Source organism: Elgaria multicarinata, chromosome 10 (assembly GCF_023053635.1).
Source record: "Elgaria multicarinata webbii isolate HBS135686 ecotype San Diego chromosome 10, rElgMul1.1.pri, whole genome shotgun sequence".
Classification (NCBI taxonomy): Eukaryota; Metazoa; Chordata; class Lepidosauria; order Squamata; family Anguidae; genus Elgaria; species Elgaria multicarinata.
In genome coordinates this window covers 16,706,487-16,716,290 of record NC_086180.1, presented here as the reverse complement: position 1 = coordinate 16,716,290, position 9,804 = coordinate 16,706,487, and positions in this window count along the sequence as shown.

Below are 9,804 nucleotides of genomic sequence, written 5' to 3'. Positions count from 1 at the left end.
ATTCTATGAACTAGTCCTACACAAACTACAGCAGGAGGTGTGGCTGATGTCAGTGGACCACACTCCCTGACGCCATCTGGTCCCCAGCTGAAGTTCTGGCTGGAGCTCTGAGATGACTTGGTCAGCGCATGGGGAAGCGGAGGCTTTATATGCCAGTTGAATCAGGCACTTCCTTTCTGCGCCATCCCCATGGGGGAAGCGAGCAGTGCATGAAGGAGAATCCCCAGTGTTATCTTCCTCTCCCACAGATAGAGATGGAGTATTGGAGGAAATCTCCATAGGACAGATTGGGGCCTCTGGTGCGCCAGATCAGGCTTGCAGACTGGGAGTTTGACGCCCCTACAGCAAACAAACACCTGGTACAACTGCAAACCCCCTAACATTCATAACTGCTTCCTTGGGAACAATAATAACCATTTTAATATGTGTTAGCAGGCTGCCAAAGATAGGCCTCATTTACCAAGTAAGTATTAAACCTCAGTTAGTGGTGATTTTTCCATCACTCGCATTAAACCACTTACAACCACAACAAAATTATATGACGTAACATACTTATTTACACATTTTACACAATACTGTAACAGCTTTTACCTCAGAATACACTGCCTTTTCTCAGATTTGCTCATGGTGAGTTACAGGGGATCATCCCATCTTATCCTTGCAACGACCCTGAGAGGTTAGTTAGGCTGAGAGATAGGAAACAGGCCAAGGCCACACGCTGATCTAAATACTGAATGGGAATTTGAACCCTGGTCCAAGTCCAACCATGTATCCATGACTATACCACAGTGGCAGCAAAATAATTCTGCTATATTAACCATGAAACTGTATGGGTATCAGATATGAGAATGCATACCTCTATACTTACTGGGGATTCATTGCTCTTTTGATTTCTCCTGGAGATGCACATTCCTATCTGTGGGCCACCAGTTTTTATGTGTGACAAAACTTATTGTGACCAGCAATACATCGGCACCTTTGCCTCTGTTCTTTCCTCTCTGTTGACTTGCATCAAGAAAAACTTTTGCATTTAAGTCAAAGTTTTGTATTCCAGTGGGAGCTTTCCATTCCCAAATCTCTTTTCAAGGATCTTCTCCTGAAGCCTCCTTGTTGCAATCTATCATTTGCAGGAGAGCTATCCCTTATGCTTACACGAGGATAGAAATTCACACTTCAGACAGAAATGGCAACCAGTCAGCGTTTGTGCCCACTGCGCACTTGATCACCTTCAGCAAGCCATGACTTTTTAATGTTGCAATATTAATTAGTTTTATTATTTTAATTGCACAGAGCGCCCTGTGATCAATAGAGGAAGGCTTTTATCTTCATAATTGATCCCTTATTCATAAATATGCAGATTTTTGACCGCATGCTTGTCTCTCTCTTTTTTCCAATGGAAAGGGAAGAAGGCTGTTCCACCATACTTAAGACTGAGCTAACATGTGTTATATTCCTACTGCTAGAATACTGTTGTGTGTACTTACAGACTATGGTAGAGATCTATGCTGGTGGTACAGAGGCTGTAAGTCAGGACTGGGGTCATGGCCTCCCAGACGTTGTTGGACTCCAGTTCCCAACAGTCCTAGCCTGCAGGGATGATGGAGCTTATAGTCCAATAACATACGGAGGACACCCATTCCCCATCCCTGCTGCAAAATAATTTCTATGGTTACTATTTTATCTCTTTAGTTCTGCAGTCTGATCCTTTCTGCGTATGTTCAGACTGATTTCAGGGAGACTCGCCCATAGGCACATGTGCAAAAGAGTGCGTTCAGGACAGTACAAGAAGTTGGAAGCCAAGATGGGAGGCAGATACCAGATTTATGGGGAAATGCATTGGCACTTGAAAAGCAGCAGGCTGTGTGATCTGCTGCTCAGGAAAAAGGCTGCAGGCTACCCCTGACAGTGTTGCCACTTAGGCTTTCCTTAAAAAGAGGAAATTCATCACCAAAAAAGAGAGGATGAAAGGGAACACAGATTTGCATTAAGTATACATACAGTACTTTAGATGTGCAGATGCAAATTTAGATATAATGGCTATCCTTGAGATAGAAATACATAATACATCACTCCATAGTGGGAAAGATTGCAGCCAGATGGCCCATGTGCCTACTCAGTCTGCTGTCCAGGTGTTGTGAATGGTTGATGGACAACTTCAAGGTCCCTGGCTCTGTCTTCTTATAGTTCCTTCTCTTTAAACGAGAGCCACTGTGGTGTAGCAGTTAGAGTGTTGGACTGGGACTCAGGAGATCCAGGTTAAAGTCCCCACTTGACCATAAAGCTCACTAGGTGACTTTGGGCCACTTACTGATTCTCAGCCTAACCTACCTCACAGGGTTGTTGTGAAGATAAAACAGAGAGGAGGGGGATCATGTGATCTGCCTTGGGTTCCTTTGAAGAGAAATAAAATGGTGGGATATAAATGTAATAATAAATAAATGCAATAATAAAAATAGTTCCTTATCTTTAGACTGTACAGTCCTTCAAACAGCAGGTGCTTTCACAACAGAGGCCATCTTACTTGGGGTGGGGCCAGATAAAATACAACCCCTGCCTTCTGAAGGTGAGGATGGGTGATAAAATTGCTCTATCAAGGAGGTTTTTTAAGGATTGATCTAATCTGCATCTCCCACGCCTTTCAGCAAGCTGTAACAAAGTTGCATTCTGAAATCCGCATTTTGCAGGCTTTCCAATGCAGCTCATCTGGTGTGTGTGTGTGTGTGGTGGGGAGCATAGAAAAAGGCACATGTTGTGGAAAAGAGCACACAAAATGTGTATATTTGAGAATAGTGCCTACAAAACAACATTTCAGCAAGGTAAAGCACTTGGGGAAAACATGTACATTTCAAAGTGCACACAGAAATGTGTACATTCGTGTTTACATTATGAAAAAGTGCACAGAAAAGTATGGCTTTTATTTTATTTTATTGTATGGATTTTTGTACAGATTTTTTTTTAATTGCAAACTCATGTACAAATGGGACTTAATGAGCTTGACCTTCAAAAAAAAATGACAACCTTGGTGAGACCAAGATTGACAAATCTCTCCATCCCTAAGTGGACCTACAACCTTGCATCTGAGATCAGTGCCCATTTTGGGGGCCACGTACACACATGTAAGACTGGCCCTTTTCCCACTAGCCCTCTCCTCCAGGTGTGGCTAGTCCAATTGCTTCTCTTTGAAGGTTCCATGGTGACCATAGAGGAGAAAACCTCCACCACTACCACCACCACCCTGGACATGGGCCACCTAGCAACCAGGACCAGGTAGCATCCAGTATTTTGGCCACTGGAAGGGGCATCTCCTCACTTTAGCAGCCAGACATTTTGCCACTCTTGTCTCTTCCTGGCTGAAAAATGTTTTGGGGATGATGACGGAAATGTTCAGTCCACACCACAGGATGATGATGATGGTGGTTATACCACCCCATAGCCAAAGCTCTCTGGGTGGTTACAAAGATTAAAACACAACTTAAAAAACAAATATACAAAATTTAAAACTATAAAAAGCATGAAAACAGATTACATACAATAGCTATCTATTCTGGGTCAGTTAAAAGCTCAACATACTGTTCAATGCCTGGGAGAGTCTTGACCTAGTGCCGAAAAAATAACAATGTTGGCACCAGGTGAGCCTCGTCAGGGAGATTGTTCCATAATTGGGGGGCCACCACTGAAAAGGCCCTCTCCCTTGTTGCCGTCCTCCGAGCTTCCTTTGGAGTAGGCACCTGAAGGAGGACCTTAGATGTTGAGCATAGTGTATGGGTAGGTTCATGACGGGTGAAGCGTTCTTACTCCTCCCCAAATCCTTGACCTACGTCCAAATTCAATGCAAAGCTGCTTCGCTCAAAATGTTGCTTTTGAAGTCAAAATTCTGTTTCACCTCTTGCCTTGAAGAAGTGGCGAGTGGCCCTGCAGCACCAAACCCTCCATCAGTGGTTTCCATATTCTCATGGGATGAAGCTTCCAGCCACCGCTCAGCCCTCCAGGCCAGCCACAACCAGAATAGCAGAAACACAAGAGATTTGTTTCCCTAGGCAAGCTCCAGCACAAATTAAATATTGTGTGAAGCACTGCAGGAAAACCTCTCCAAAGCAAACCTCGGTCTGCCCTCCTGGGGGAACTTATGTTTTTTTCCCCCACTGGGCCTATATTTCTTTCCCCTGCTGGGGCATTTCAATTGTGCCCATGGCGTTGAACTGCTAAGAAGCTTATCTGCCAGGAGGCCAACCCAGCAATGAAGGGCTCAGGTTAAGTGGCAGGAGGTTATCAACATTTACAGTCATTTGGATGATCTTCAAGGCCATTATATACTCTTTGGGGGAAAGCGTTGCCCACTGTGTGTTCACTTTAGCTCACATTTTAGTGGAATCAAAAGGGCAGGGAAGGAGCAATTTAACACAGCAGAAAACACTTCTCTATAGGTGGGGCTGCTCTCTGAGGAAGGACAACTTACTTATACAAAATAGCTAATGAAAAGAAAAGCCCCAGGAAGAATGGATAGTAGCAGCAGGTACATTTAGAGGAAAGGCAGGGAGGGCTGACCAAGAAAGGGTGAGTGGGAAATTCCATAAAGGTGAGATTTAAGAAAGGTAAATGTAGAAGCCTCGTATAAGAGCAGATTGTGGCCTAGGTGACAACAGAATGTGTTGTATATTGTGCTATTGTTGTTAATTTCACAGAAATTCATTATTAAACAACAGCTCTTTTTCACACTCTTAAATCCTTCCTAGCCTGGGAAATGTTGAAGCAAATGGAATTTTTGCTCCTTCTATTCCTAACATGTCTTCTTGGGAAAACTGGATTATTTTAAGTTTACCCCCAGGCCATAAATAAATTATTATTATTTTATTATTTATTGCATTTGTATACCGCCCCATAGCTGAAGCTCTCTGGGTGGTTCACATAAGATAAAAACACTAAAAAACAATATACAATCATTAAAAACCATGAAAACATGCAATATGCACAGACCTTTAAAACCACTATAACAACTTTTAAAACGAAGAGCCAAAAAACAAACCCGGGCTCATTACATATTGCTAAATGCCTGGGAGAAGAGAAAAGTCTTGACCTGGTGCTGAAAAAACGATAATGTCAGTGCCAGGTGGGCCTTGTCAGAGAGATTGTTCCACAGTTGCGGGGCCACCACAGAGAAGGCCTTTGATGGTTACACTCACTGGCACATTGTTTTAACTGCTTTTAAATTATATATTGTTTTAACTTGGATCATGGTTTAATTTGTTTTTAACTGTGCATATTTATTGTTTTATACTGTATGTTTTTATCTGTACGCTGCTCTGAGATCTTAATGATATAGGGTGGGGTATAAATGTTTTAAATAAATAAATAAATATCTCAGAAGAGTCAGGTTTTCCGAGGTTTATTTTTTACCGCTAAAACCAGGGAATGGAGCGGAAGACAAGCAGGAGGCTGAAGGCTTCATCAAAACGACCCATAAACATCTGTGAGTGGCCAGTCACAAGTGTGCTATAAAATGCTCATTTAAAGAGGTTCTAGATGTAGACATGCTCTTGTTTTAGCAGAAAGATAATACATTTTTATCCAAAGTTTCTGCTTCCCCTGCTGCACCTGTCTCTGCTTTTACTATACTGTAAAGACAAATTTTGGAATTTGATGGTATTTTATGGTTGGTTTTCATTGTTGTTAGCCACCACAAGTGGTGCATAAGCACCAGAAGGGTAGGATATAAATGGACATATACATCCATCTATCCCTAAAGCTGCTTTGTACTGAGTCAAGCCTTTTTCAAAGGACTTCATATATATTACTTCAATTATCCTTACAAAAGTCCTTCACGCCATGTATTTGGAATTTGGAAGCTCAAGATGTGATGGCCACCAACCGGGATGGCTTCAGAAAGGGACTCACCAAATTCATGGAGGATAAAGTGTTAATGGCTACAGTTCGGGACAGCCACATATTAGCCCAGTATCGCTTCTTGGGAACACTGGTGGGATGGTGCTGCTGGACTCATGCCCTGCTTGCGGGCATCCCTTTGTTAGAAATGGATAAGATATGTTACTTTTTCATATTATAATGAAAAGAAGAAAATATAATGGCTAATGCATTATTAAAATATTATTATAAGGGCTTCTGAAAAGGGTTCGCTAAAAGCAATGTTATAACTGAAGCATGATAAGAAAAACAGGAAAGCATAGCTTAGCAGGTGGAGGGTCCTTTTTCAGTTGAGATAATGAGAGTAACGGAACTTGTGGTCAGGAGAAATGAGAAATAGAACCAACCAAAACCAGCAGTTGATAACTCATCTGTTGTTTCTGAACTCATGACCTTATGGTTACATGATGGGTGGGGGGATGATAAAGAGCAATAAAGTAGGTGGGCCCAGCCAAATCAAACCTAAATATGGACATAAGTAAATAATAGAGGGTGGAATATCAAATGAGGGGAGTAAGTAGGTAAACGGAGGCGGGATCAACTGGCGTACCGGGATAGGCTGTAACCCCTTAAGTCTCTGACCTATGAAGAGACTGGGGAGGGACCTCTTCGGCCGGGCGTAGGGTATAAAGTGGCTTAACGTGTGCTTGGGGGGGTGTGCCTACTTTGCTAGAGCACCCAGACTTGCAATTCTGTATTAATAAAAGGAACAGAGTGCTTTCACCATTGTCCTTGAATCTTTATTTCAAATCGCATTTCTAACGCCGTGGACATCTACTTGGCCAATGTGCAGAATGCTGGACTACATAGGCTGATCTAGCATGGCTCTTCTTGTGGTCTTACAATAACAATAATTTGCTATCACGTACCTATGCACTTTTCAACACCAATAGATATTTTACACACACACACACACACACAAAGAGTGTACACATTATGTGAAACATCGACAAACCATGGACTGATAAAGTTGCACTGTGATATTCTTCTACGGTTTTCTCCATCTCCATCTTTAATAGTTCTTAACACTGTTTGTCTATCTACTGCAGTGAACTCAGCTGACATCATCACTGAACTGTCCGCATTGCAAAACCATTTTTTTTACCTGAGTGGCAAAAACTCATTTAGAACTGTAAACACAGGCTCCGCTCCATTTATCTTTCTCTAATAGTTGCTTCCTCTTGTTAAAACAGGGGGTGCTAAAACAGAGGATTGATATGGAGCGAATATCTCCAAACCTAAGTACGTTTACTGTAAACGAAGTCTCATTGTCTGCGGTTTGGTTTGTTGATGGCGAGGTAAATAAATGTGTGATCTAATTTACTATGATGATGCTGATCCAAATGTACTTTAACTGCACTGTAAAGCAATGTGACGTGATAGCACCCTCCACCATACCTCAGGCAGCAGTTTAGTTTAGGGGTTCCAGGACTGGTTGTGTGGCATATACTCTTCTGTCCTCCCAATAGAGGAGAACAGTCAGAGAATTTATGAGAAGAACTGGAAGAGCTGGAATTTATGAGAAGAGCTGCTTCCCCTCAGCATCTGCTGCTTGAGGCAGTTGCCTCATTCTGCCTAATGTTAGGGCCAGCCCTAATGAACTTGAGGAACCAAAAGTATATCTGGTTGAACGTTGTAGCAAGTGACACATTCAAACCTTCCCATAAAAATTCCAGAAATATTTTATAAGTATTATGAAAGGCTGAACAGGGCTGAGCAAAGGCTTTTTAGCGTCATGACCTCCTTAGATTAAGTAACCTTCAAGGTGAAACAGGTCAATCATTTCATAGCGTAAAGCATACTTAGGAATTTAGCAGCAAAAGAGATCATTCGGAGAAAGGCGACAGGCATGGAAATAGAGAGATTACAATTACTTGAATGTTTGCTTTAGAGAAGAGATGTGTAAGCAGAGTCTGAATACAGCATACCATATAATGGTTAGTATAGGTGGTGTAGGAACTCTTTTATTTCTTTTCATTATACAAGAACGAGGAGATTCCCAAGGTTGAGGCAAGGGCATGAATGTGCAAGTGATGAGCGGAAATATTTTTTCACTCAATTAACCTTGCCACAGGATATCACCAAAGCCAAAACCTCAGCAGAATTCAAACAATCCCCAAGGTTTTAGCAAAAAAAAAAAAAGCATACTGCGTATCGAAAATACAGATGTATATTAGTTTTATACCAGTTTAAGTCTCATGGCTTCCACCAACGGATTCTGGGAATAGCATTTTTGTGAGGGTGCTGGGAATTATCTGTTAGGGCAAGGTTGGGCAGAAAGTAGGCCTCCAGATGTTTTATTTGTCTGTTTATTGCATTTCTATACTGCCCAATAGCGAAAGCTCTCTTTGTTGTTCCTGATTCTGGAAATAGTAGTTCTGTGAGGAAAGTCTAGTGGGCAGAAGGTAGAGACCAGATGTTTTGGACTTCAGCTCCCAGAAGCCCCTGCCAACATGGCCAATGGTCTTGAATGCTGGGGGTTGAAGTCCAAAACATCCAAAGCTCTACTTTCTGCCCACTCCATGTGAGAAATTGCCTAGACTTGCCTCACAGAACTACTATTCCCAGAATCCTCAGAGGAGGGGAACAACAAAGAGACTCATGGTGCCTTAAAGACAAACACAATTACTATGGCATAAAGCCCGCTGGAATTCCCCAGCCAGCCAGCAGATTCTTTCCCTAGAACCACCCTCTGCCACAGAAGGAAAAGCTCTGATCTCCAGTCAGCAGCTGATCAGAGAGAAGTGGTTTTACCAGCTTAGCATAGAAAAGTGCTTCCTTTCTCAAGGCCTGCCCTTAACTTCCCCATGAACCTGGCTTCTCTAAAGACCTTTGTGCCCTTGAGCATGCAGGTGAATGCCTGCATAGATCAATAATGATAAAGGAATCTAAGAGTAAAACTGGCATTAACAGTATATGATTCATCTGCAGAACATGACTGATGTAGGGTGACCATATGACCGGATCTGCCCGGATTTGTCCGGGTTTTGATGGCAAATCCGGGAGGGGGAGGGCAGCTCTAATGGGAATTAACAAAAATGCTTATAACTCCGTCATTTTTTAAAATAAAGACATAAAACTTGGCACAATGGTAGCTCTTAGGAAGGGCTTTAGCCACACCAAATTTGAAACAGATCTGTTCATCCATTGATTTTTTAGGATTTTTTTAAAAATTGAGGTTTTAAAATTATTATTTTTAAAATCATCATTTTTAAATATAAAGAGATGAAACTTTGTACCATGATAGGATTTAGGTAGAGCTTTAGTCACACCAAATTTGAAACAGATCCGTTCATCCATTGATTTTTTAAGAATTTTTTTAAAAATGAGGTTTTAAAATTATTTTTTAAACTTTCATTTTTAAAGATAAAGAGCTGAAAGTTGGCACCATGATAGCTTTTAGGTAGAGCTTTAGCCATACCAAATTTGAAACAGATCTGGGGCCAGTAGCAAACCCTGTTAACAACAACAGTAGCTTGCAATGAGTGAAGATACAGTCAGAAAAGATATTTGAGGGAAGGGGAGAATGTAACACACAGAGTAGAGCAAAAGCTTCAAAGTACAGCAAAACCTACAAAAGTAGGAGTGAGTGAAGTTAATTTCAGATACATTGAATCTCTCACTTGTTCTTTATTTCAGTGATTTTAACATTAAGATGTTATGTAGAACAGATTTGTCTAAAATGTGTGCTGTAAAATCAGACATGTGACCAAGGCTATGTTTGGGTGGGCACGCCCCCTTGGTACTGGACATGCCCCCTTGGGGGCGACCATGTTGTCCTCCTTTTTGGTTTCCAAAATATGGTCACCCTAATGTAGGACAAGGCGCCATAAAGAACAGCCATATTTGTAATGATATAGCTAGCCAAGAGAAGTCAAAATGTTA